Source organism: Rhinolophus sinicus, linkage group LG02 (genome assembly GCF_036562045.2).
Source record: "Rhinolophus sinicus isolate RSC01 linkage group LG02, ASM3656204v1, whole genome shotgun sequence".
NCBI lineage: Eukaryota > Metazoa > Chordata > Mammalia > Chiroptera > Rhinolophidae > Rhinolophus > Rhinolophus sinicus.
In genome coordinates this window covers 48,981,343-48,993,653 of record NC_133752.1, presented here as the reverse complement: position 1 = coordinate 48,993,653, position 12,311 = coordinate 48,981,343, and positions in this window count along the sequence as shown.

Below are 12,311 nucleotides of genomic sequence, written 5' to 3'. Positions count from 1 at the left end.
TAATTTAAATTTATTTAAATTATAATTAATTCTTTAAAGCAAGACAATAACTATGTATTTTGGAGATTATAACTCATGTAGAAGTAAAATGTTTGACAACACAGAAGCCAGGAAGGAAGAACTGGAAGTATTCTATTATAAATTTCTTTTGTTCCATATTCTGTGGCATAACATCAAATGAAAGCAGACTATGATAAGCTAAAGATGTGTAGTTTAAACCCTAAAGCAACCATTAAAAATGACAACAAAAATATAGCTAATAGTTAAACAAAGAGAATGGAACAACAAAAAATATACAAACAATCCAAAAGAAGGAAGAAAAAGGGAAGTGGAACAAAGAAGAGCTAAGACAAATATGAAAAATAGCAAAATTGTAGATTTAAACTTAAGCATATCAACAATCACATTAAATATAAATAGCCTAAATTTTGCACTGTAATTAAAAGACAGTTATTATTACACTGGATACAAAAGTGAGACCCAACTGTGTACTGCCTACAAAATAAGCCCACTTTAAATATAAGGACACACTTAACAAAAGTAAAAGCATAGTTAATTAATCAAGAAGACATAACAATCCCAAATATTTGTGAACTTAATAAAACAACTTCAAACTGCATGACACAAAACAAAAATAACTGCTAGCAAAAAATAAATTTATAGTTATAGTAAGAGATTTCAATAGTTCTTTCTTGGTAATGATAGAACAAAGACAGGAAATCTTAAGGGTATAGAATTGTTGAATAACACTATCAGCCAGCCCTACCTATTTGACATTTATAGAGCACTTTATCCAACAATAGCAGAATAAAAATATTTTTAAATGCACATGAAACATTTATCAATATATTGTGTGGTCTGGACCACAAAACAAACCTCAATAAACTTAAGATGCTTCAAGTCATACAAAGTACCTCATCTAATCACAATAGAAAGAAAATAGAAATCAGTATCAGAAAGATAACTGGAAAATCTCCAAATAGTTGGAAACTAAACAACATATTTCTAAATAACGTATGGTTCAAGGAATAAATAAAAAGGAAATTATAATGTATTTTGAACTTAATGAAAATAAAAACATAACATCAAAATTTGTGAGATGCTGCTAACGCAGTACTTAGAAATTGATAGCAACAAAAGCCTATCTAGAAAAGAAAAAAGTCTCAAACCAATGATCATAGTTTCCATTTTAGAAGCTAGAAGTAGAACATTAATTTGGTATATTTTATCAAAGGACGCAGAAGAAAGGAAAGAACAAAGACTGTATTAGACAGGGTCCTTTAGAGAAACAGAACCAAAGCTGGTTGTGTAATTTAGTCTGCATCCAAAGATCTCAGAATAAGGGGAGCTGATGGTGTTTGTCCCAGTCCAAGCCTGAAGGCCTGAGAACCAGGAGTGCAGATGTTCAAGGGCTGGAGATGAAAGTCCCAGTCAAGCACAGAGAAATTTTTCCTTCTTTTGCTTTTGTTTTCTAGTCAGTCCATCAACAGATTGGATGGTGCCCACCTGCATTCTAACAGATATACTCAGAAATAATATTTTGCCAGCTATGTGGGCATATCATAGCCCAGTGAAGCTGACACAAAAAAATGAGCTATCAGAAAAACCAAGTGAAAATCAATAAAAGAAAAAAAAAAGAAAAATGATAGAGATAATCAATGAAAAGTAAGAGATTTCTTTTTTTAAAGAAAATCGATAAACCTCTAGCCAGAGTTTTAGAGGAGGCACAAAAAATTGCCACTATCAGGAATAAGAGAGGATGATATTACTACAGATACAGTATATATTAAAAGGATAACAACATAACATTATGAACAAATTTTTCCGACAGATTCAACAACTTAGATAAAATGGACAACTTCCTTGAAAGACACAGGTTGCCAAAGTTCACTCAAGATGAATACATGAATAACTGTATCTGTTAAAGAAATTGAATTTATAATAAAAATATCTTCTGCCAAAGAAAACTCCAATCCCAGATGGCTTTACTGTGAATTCTTCTAAACACTTAAGGAATAAATAATACCAATTATACAAGATTGAAGAAGAGGAAGTACTTCCCAGCTCATAATGTGAATCTAACATTGCTCTGATACCAAAACCAGATGAAGACATTATAAACAAAAGAAAACTACAGACCAATATCATCATGAAAGTAGCTGCAAAAATTCTTAACAAAATTTTAGCAAACTGAATGCAATAATATGCAAAAATGATAACATGTCATCATCAAGTAGAGTTTATCCCAGGAATTCAAAGTGGGAATGACATTTGAAAATCATTTAGTGGAATTTACCATATTAACAGACTTAAAAAAAAAAAAAGTGATCATAGTAGGTGCAGGAAAAACATTAGAAGAACTCCGACATTCATTCCTGATAAAAACTTGCAGCATACTAATAGAAGGAAAATTCCTCAACCTGATAAAGACACCTATGAAAAACTTACAGTTGAAATCATACATAATGGTGAAAGACTAAATTCTTTCATCCTATGATCAAAAACAAGACAAAGATGTCCACTTTTTCCACTTCTACTTGTATTATGCTAGGGGGTCTAGCCGTTGCAGTCAGGCTAGGAAAAGAAATACAAAGCAACCCGATTGGAAAAGAAGTAGTAAAAATGTCTTCAATCACAGACAACATAATTGTCTACATAGAAAATTCTATGGAAGTACAGAAATCTAGAGCTAATAAGTGAGTTTAGCAGGGTTTCAGGACACAAGGTCAGTATACAAATATCAATCAATTCTATTTCTGTATGCTAGCAGGGAACATTTGGAAATTGAAATAAAAAAAAAATACAAAAACTTAAAACAGCAATAAACACATGACATATTTGGTGAAAACTCTGACAAAACGTGTTAAAATCCAAACTCTAAAAACTACATATCATTGCTGACAAAAATAAATTGAAATATATAATCTATTTATGAATTGGAAGATTAATATTGTTAAGATATTTATTGTCTCCAAATTGATCTATATATTTAACACAATCCCATTCAAAATCCCAGTAGGCAAATTGTAGAAACTGACAAATAGATTCTAAAATCCATGTGGAAATGTAAAGGACCTAGACCAGGGTTGTCAAAATTGCGGCCTGCGGGCCAACTGCGGTCCGCAGTCCATTGTTAATTGGCCCGCAGCAAATTCCAAAAATATATTTAGTTTACTTAAATAAACCAGGTGAGGCAATACGTACTTCACCTCGAATGAGTGGCCCGGCTGTTTGTGTATTTTACCGCATATGGCCCTTGGTAAAAAACGTTGAAAAAAGTTTGGACACCCCTGACCTAGACTATCCAAAATAACATTGAAAAATAATAAAGTTGGAGGCCTTACCTTACCTCACTGGAAGTCTTATTATGAAGCTACATTAATTAAGAATGTGTGGTATTGGTGTGAAGATAGACATATAAATTATTGGAATGGAGTCCTGAAATTGACCCACACATATATGGTTAACTGATTTACTCTAAATTTCAAAGGCAATTTAGTGGAGAAAGGATAGTTTCAACAAATGTTGCTGGAACAATTGGATATCCATATACAAAAGAATGGACTTGGATATGCACCTTGCACCATAAACCAAAATTAACTTAAAATGGATTATAAACCTAAATGTAAAACCTAAAACAATAAAACTGATAGAAGAAAAACAGAAAATCATTGTGATTGTCATAAGACAAATATTTCTTCTGAACAACTCAAAGGAGTAAAAATTTGATAAATTGGACTTCATTAAAATTATGAACTTCTTGTCATAAAATACTATTAAGAAAATGAAAAGACATCACAGACTGGGAGAAAATATTTGCAAGTTGAATATTTGCAAATGTTTGTCTTTATTTGCAATAAAGACATATCCAGAATATAAAAAAAATTCTCAAAACTCATTCTTCTTCATTATTATCATCATCACAATCAACCCAATACGAGAATGTGCAAAAGATTTGAAGAGGAACATCACCAGGGAATATGTATGGATGGCAAATAAGCATATGAGAAGATGCTCAGTATCATTAGTGATTAGGGAAATGCAAATTAAAACTCCAATGAGATACCACTACAAACCTATTTAAATGTCTAAAATGAAAGACTGACCATGTCAAATGTTGGTGAGAATATGGAGCTACCCTCATACTCTACTGCCAGGAAGAGAAAATGATAAAATCATTTTCGAAAAGAGTTGGGCATTTTATAAAAAAGTTAAAAATACAATTACCATATGACTCATCCATTCCATTCCTAGATATTTACCCAAGAGAAATGGAAACATTGTCCATACAAAAACTTGCACATAAATTCATGTCAGCTTTCTTTGTAGTACCCTCAAACTTAAACAACCCAAATGTCCGTCGACATACAAATGAATAAAGAAATTGTGGAATACTGCTTCACAACAAAAAGGAATGGACATGCAAAAATGTGGATGGACTCTCAAAAGTCTTATACTGAGTGAAAGAAGTCAGTAAAAATAGTACATATGGTATGATAACATTAAATTTCCAGAAAATGCAAACTTCTCCATAGTACAGAGAGCAGATCAGTGAATTACTGAAGGGAGAGATGGGAAGGGGAGAGATTACAGAAAGGCATGAGGAAACTTGAGAATGATGAATGAGTTCATTATGTTGATTTTGGTGATGGTTCCATGGGTGTATGTTATGTCAAAACTAATTGTACATTTTAAGTATATGCAGTTTACTGTATGCCAATCATTTAAAAAAAAATCTTACCATGTATTTAAGAGCTCAGACTCTCTAGATAGCTATGTCTCAGTATGAGTATCTCTATCCTATGAGCCACATGCTTTTCATTAAGCTATTAAACCTCATTAATCTCCAGTTTCCACATGTGCAATATCACCTTACAATGTTGATGTTAGAAGAAAGTGATGTAATTAAACAACAACAACCATAAAAACCACCAACAAAGCACACTAAAAATGATCATGGCTAAATAGTTAATACCATTATTAAGATCACATTAGTTCTTACTGGTGACATTTTACTATTAATACAGGAGGGACAAAAAGAACAGAAACACTTGTTACTTAAAAATCCATCATGAATCTGGAATGATGGTAATAAACTTGTTTTCTTAAAATCTTTGCACTTTGTACAAGTATTATACAAATGCTTTTTGTTTTTTGTGAGATAACCCACATCAAACCAATAGACAAAGTTTCTATAATCTCTTATAAGTAATATAACAGTGCGCTGCTCATTTGCGTATCAGTCCATTCTACATACTACTGTTGTAGTTCTCAAAAAAAAAAAAAGGGTTGTATTCCCTTGCTCAGTTCCCATTGATTCTGATTTCTTATAGAGTTAAGTTCAGTCTCCTCAGATTGACACTGAAAGTACTTCATAACTTGGCTACTTTTTAATTTTCTTAGACTGTATAATGTAGAGGTTAAGAGTATGACCTTGGAGTAGGATCCCCTGGTTCTATTCTCTTTATGCCCCAGTTTCATTCCTTGAAAACGGGAATAACAATAATAATAATACCTATTTCACAGGGCTATTCTGAGGATTCAATGCATTTGTGCAAGTCAAGTTCTTAGAATAGTGCCTGGTTTATAATAAGAGCTCAAGAAGTTTTGTTTTTTAACCTACTTCATCTACCTCCTGCTATACTCCTTCCATGACTTATCTACTTTCATCACATTACTTGTTATTTGTTGGGGGCTGAATTTGAAGCCCAAATTCATATGTTGAAGTCCTAACCCTACCAGCACCTCAGAATGTGACTATATTTGGAGACAAGGACTTTTAAATAGATATCTTATATTAAAATGAGGTCTTCAGGGTGGACCCTAATTCAATCTGACTGGTGTTCTTTTAAAAAGAGGAAATTTGGACACACAAAGAGATACCAGGGGCACATGCACAGAGGAAAGATAACCTGAAGACACAGGGAGAATGTGGCCATCTGCAAGCCAAGGAGAGAGGCCTCAGAAGAAACTTAACCTGCCAACACCTTGATCTTGGGCTTCTAGCCTCCAGAACAGTGAGAAATAAATTTCTGGGTATTTTATTATGGCAGCCCTAGAAAATGAATGCATTCTTCTGAAACCTACTCTGCATTCTCCTGTTCCCACATCTTTACTTAAGCTGTCCTATCTTTCTTGAATACTGTTTCCTCCAAAGCTGTCTTTCTGTGGAGCTTCATCTAAATCATATCTCCCCCAGAAAGTATGAGGGAATGTGAAATTCCCTCAGAATTAACTTCCCTTTTCTAGACGTTTATAAGCATACTGCTTGGTGCTCTATTAAAGAATATTCACTTTTGACTTGTCTTTATCATAAGTTTGTGAGCTCCTGGAAGGCAGGAAGTGATGTATTTAAAGAATCTTTAGCCAATCAGAGTGTTTTGTACACAGTAGACGCTCATTAAATATTTATTGACTTGAATTATTGACCCAGGTTCTATGAAGGCTAATGATTGGGAGTCTCAATTATATTTTCTTTTTTACTCTGACTTTGATAGCAAATGGAGTATATTCTAAACTGTCAGCATTGATAGATGTATAGGCTAAGATAAATCAGAAATAGGGCTTCATTATCGCCCAGAAAAAACTGCACTTATCTGATTGTCTGAGGCTACTGGAAATTACAGGATTTGTTTAGGTACTTGCTAAAACTTTTCCACGCACTCACTAACTTAATCCTCACAAGATACAAACAAGTTAGGCAATATTATGGTGACAATATTACAGGTGATAAAACTTACACATAGAGAAAAAATCAATAAATTGTGCAAGATTGCCCAAGTAACATGTAGCAGAGCCATAAAAAGAATTAAGAACTTTCCAATTCCAGAGCCCATGCCAGAGGATGGACCTTTATGATTCTGAGTTCAAGGGTTAGATCATTGTCTCATTTCTGCTCTAATGGCATTTCTGTGGCTTTTCTGTAGCTGTGAGCTTCACTCTTATTCCCTGGGAGCATCAGAGATACATCAGAAAAGAAAAAGCTGTTTACATTAAGGATGATTAGTGAGATACAGGCAACATCCTCAAGTTCAAGGATCTCTAGCTGCCAATGGACCATTTGGCAGAACCAGACAGAAAGAAAATCCTGTGAAGGCAATACTTTTTAGGGGATACAGCTGACCTGGTGTTGCCCAGCCTAGACATGTGATTGATGACCTGGAGGGATCCTCTCAATTCAGATATTTATATGTCACAATGTCTTGAAGAAATTATTTTTATTATAGTTAAAAAGATTAAAGTTATGTTATTTATGGTAAAAAAAGAAAGTACAGAGTGCAATAAGGTGAAAAGTGTAAATCCTTCCCTTCAGTCCCCCTAATTCTTCTAGAAGGATTATATGCATTTATGAACATTTAAGAAAGTAAATGAGGTTCCACTATACATATATTTGCTTTCTTCTTTTTAATTACTATATACACTTCGGTTGTATAAATATACAGTGAACACCCTTATACATTTATTTTTGTATACCTATGGAAGTATTCCTGTGGGATAAATTTCTCAGAGTAGAACACTGGGTAGAATGGGTTCTTTACCTTGCGGCTTTGTAAAGAAGGCAAAACAGCCTGTTGAGAATAACTAAACTAACACTGTAGAAAGGAAACTATAGATAATTAATATATTTACATATAACAATTTACAGCAAATATGTAGAGTGGTATCCTGTAATACTCTCCAATCATTCTTACAACAGAACTGGTAACTGTTCGGCAGCATTGGATGACTTCAAGGTTTTGACACACTGTGTCAGAGAATGTGGCTGTCTTTGGGTCCCATTGTATTCTTTCACTTCACTGCTGTTCTACAAAGTCTGCTTCTGGCATCAAGAAACTTTATATTAAGCTCTGAGCTTTTGATTATGTGCATACTCAAACGATGATCTTTAGATACCAAATTGTTACAAATTTGTTACTCCAGAAAGACTTACTACTCTGCTTTACTTGTCAACCCCAGGAAAAGATACATGATACTTTAGTTCCTTATCTCTCATCTAATCTTTGTGCTTTTGGGTTTTCTTTGGTAGTTTATTCTCTCTGCCATTATCAGGGTTTTGCTGAGAACAGTGGTATTGAGAAGGGCATTTAACATTACTTTTTGCAGAGTCATTTTCTCTTTTGAATGCAAATTGAAAAACCCCATTGTGCTGCTGTGATACTTCTGTGCAATGCCAATAAAACATCCCCCCTTTCATCTCACCTCATGGTAACTTACGGGCATTGCTGTTTGATCTTGTATGGTCAGTGTCATGGGAGCTACACCACACACAGTCTATTACTGTTCAGGAGAAAAGATTATGATGACTGTTTTGAAGTTTGGATTATGATGAGCTAGATAGTTGGAACAGAAATCTCCTTTTATTATTAAGGAGCAAAGGAAAACACAATGGCAAAGGCTGTGGTTGTTCCCCAACATTTGTTCTCTCTTTCTAATAGAATATGTATAATGATAGATAGTTACCTATTGCATATGGCTACCTAGCTGAAGGTGATAGCCAGCATTCTTTGTATCAGGTTGGTGCAAAAGTAGTTGCGTTTTTCGCAAATATTTTTAACCTTTTAAACCTCAATTACTTTTGCGCCAACCTAATAGCTAGTTGTGGCCATGTAACTAAGTTATGACTAATGGAAAATGAGCAGAAGTGATGGGTGCCATTTCCACATTGTGGAAGGGAAAAGAGAAATAAGGAAAGAAATAAGGTCCCCCCAAAGGACTGTTTCTGCCTCCTGCTGGCTGGAATGTGAACATGATGTCATCTGGAGCAGTCATGTGGGACTGGGAAATGTTGATGATGGTAGAGCAGAAGACGAAGGCTCTGGGTCCCTCATGATTGTGGAGTTATCCTACTAGCCCTGGGTTTGCTACTTAGATTGTTTTGTAAGATACAAATAAACTTCTGTCTTATTTAAGCCACTGTTACTTTCAATCCTTTTGTTATAACAGAAATACACACAAACATAGCACAAATAAATAAATATGTATACACACATATGAACACACACACACACACAATCTTGGTTAATAAACTATCCAAACCAGAACAACCAATTTTTTAATGTGGGGATGTCTTAGATTAAAAATATGTCAGCCTATTTCAACTTGATGTTTTTTCGTATTTTTATAATCAACATTGTCTTTTGGCATCCTCAATAAAATTTCACATTAGTTAAATGTGGGATGATGAATAGAGACAGTTAACAGGGCATAAATCAATCAGACTTTCTGATGAGATCATAAGCTACAGTAGCAAAGTATCCAGCAGCAGTAAATTCAAGTGTCTGATATAAACTTGAAATTTGTAAATGTTCCCAAGCTAAGTATAGTTTTTAGATTGGATATAAAAAGAGCATTTGAAGTCAGAGGCTAAATGGAAATACTAAAATAAAAACAGCTCCATACTTATTCTTTTTGACCTAGATTATGTTCCCAAAATCTTTCATCATAAATTAACCCAACATTGTATATTTTATCATCTTAAAATAATATATCCAACAAATCATTTGCACCAGCTTCTGAGAAAATCTTACAAATGACAAGACTGATTGTTTACAGGTTAATCTTTTATTCTCAGGGCGATAGAGAAAGGGGGCTTGGGCTGTAGGAGCTTGTATGGGACTGAGCATTACAGAAAGAGGAGAAGCAACTGGTCCAGAACATGTGTTAGTTCATTTTCAAATATTTATTTAGTGCTTATTTAATGTATTCTAGATGTTGAGGGTTTAAAGCCTAATATTTAATTTGTATCTGAAAGATGCTTATAATATAATTGGGGAGGCAAATAGGTAAACTGACTATAAAAAAATAAATTCATCGATTTTCTTATTTGATTAATTTCTATAGACAGTTCTATGTTAGGTCATTCTGAGTACTGCACATTCCTGGACACAGTAATTGCTCAAGGATGTGCACATAACTATGGCCAATTAGAGATTTCTTGAGATATCTAGAAGCTGGGAAAGAGAGAGCCTCGTTTTCATTTCTATCATGAATTTCTGTCACTTGCCACCACCAGATTCTTAATACAGTCTGGGTATGAATTTCCTGGGAGGCTTTAGATACTTGATAATTGAAAAAAATGAATGTGATTTATTTTTTTGTATTATATATAACCTATATGATGTCTGCTTTCACTTTTGACCTTTGTGTTCATGCTCACCCTTCTTTATCCCCCACACGTATACTTACTACCTTGTAAGCAAGATTCAGAATTCTCTGCATTCCTCAAGATGCAAATGGACGTCACAGGCATTGGTGAAATTGTAGAAATAGGTGAAAAATGTAGATTTTCTTGAGCATATATAGAAGAGTGAGAGAGAGGAGAAACTTCATTGTATAAACTTTGAACTTTGTAGCTTTGTACCACAAAAACCATTTTTAGTAATGTCTTTCTAAGTCTCTGCTCTGCCCTCTGATGCTGGCCTTCCTTTTATTTCTTCACTTTACTCCCATAATTTCTACATGTTCCAATACTGGTTCCTGAACCCTGGATCTATCTTACTCAGAGTAATTTCACTCTGCCCCAGCTCATCCAAATCTACATTCCTTTACCCATTACTGCATTCAACAGACAAAAGACACCCCGGATATTGAATATGTCTTCCTTAGAATAGAACAACGAGAATGTAAGTCACAAAATTAAAACAAATATGTATTTTTCAATTACAGTTGACATACAATGTTATATTGGTTTCAGGTGTACAACATAGATAAATCACGAAATTTTTAAGTCACTTATAAACATTGACCAAAAATGTGTTTGAGTATAGAGGTGATTTAATTTAGGGATGTAAAGTATCCTTGGATAAGTGTGGATTAGGGCAGAGCATCTAGGAATAGAAAGATATATTTCAATTTGGGAATTTATTTTTCAATGGATATATTAGGTTGGTGCAAAAGTAATTCCGGCTTAAAAGCTTAAAAATAATTGCAAAACCCACAATTACTTTTGCACCAACGTAATATATTATCAGGTTGGTGTTTTCATAAAGACTCTGTGTTAATGTGTATTTTTTATATGATATTTGACATGATGTACACTTTACTGATAGATAAAAATTTGACCTCAGAGGTGGGTGGGTGGGTGGTAGGCAAAGAAGTCACCACATAATGTATTCCGCCTCCTGGATAGAGTTGCCAAGTGAGAAAATGGGCAGTCATTACTATTCCTCCATCTCTATGTTTCTCCCTCTACTCCTGTTCCTTTCTCCCAGTTCTAACTGTTTCATACGGAGGAAGCTCTTTATGGAGAACTGGAAATGCCAAGAGACCCTGCGTCTTGCGTTGGGTTCACTGATGATATCTTTTTAAAGTCAGAATTTCCTGTTCATCTGAAATGATGGCTAGACATAGTCATAGATATGTTTCAAATCCTGAAACAAAGGGAGGATGTAAATATTCATGAATTTAGAATTGTTGAACAACTTTCCACAGTTCAGTATTCCTGGAACTGGAGCACATCATTCTGATTCTTTCTTATATCCAAAGGCAGTTTGTCCCATTTTTATTTTGTATTCCTAGTGGTTTAAGTGTATCTTTGTAAGGCTTCTAAAGCTATCCGGCAGTTAGGCTGAGTATAAATAATCTTTATTGTTATTATCATTGTATGTAGCATTCACTCTGTTTTGTTGCCATTAATAAACCATTCAAGCAATGTTGTTGCAATGTATAATATTAGCAGAAGACTCCCTAGGGAGACATAAAAGGGGGTGTTTAATATTCTGCTTGTTCCTCAGTGCATAGCTCCACAGGCAGAGATGCTGGAGCATGTTCAAAGTTCACTTGAAAAAAAAAAAAAAAGGATCTATGAGATCAAAAACAACACTAAATTTGTTACTGTAATACATAGAATGCTTTTGCTTTAGCATTTTTGCTAAATTAGGAGATCATAAATTAACTAAATTAATATGCTCTTGAAATTTTTATTCCTCTTTAGATATTTTTGATTGAACATACAAAATAATTTTCACAGATCTATATATTAGAAGTATTTTCTCAGAAGCTCAGTCAAGCTCGTATAGATAAGCTTAGAAGCCAAGTGAATTTTCCACTCAACTACTCAATTTATGAACTACTTTGAGCAGAGTTAGCCTGTTCTTTGTTGTTGTTTTTCTTGCAATACTTCATTGATGACTTGGTGGAGCTCAGAGTCAGCCTTGAAATTTAAACCCAGTAAGAGTATATAGTAAAGTCTGGAACCATTGGCATTTTAAGAATGTGTGAAATAGTGTATACAGATGAATGTATAACCAACTGCTGTTGTTTAATTTGGCCCTGGAAATTTTCAGAGAAGTATTGGAATCTCAAAGACCTGC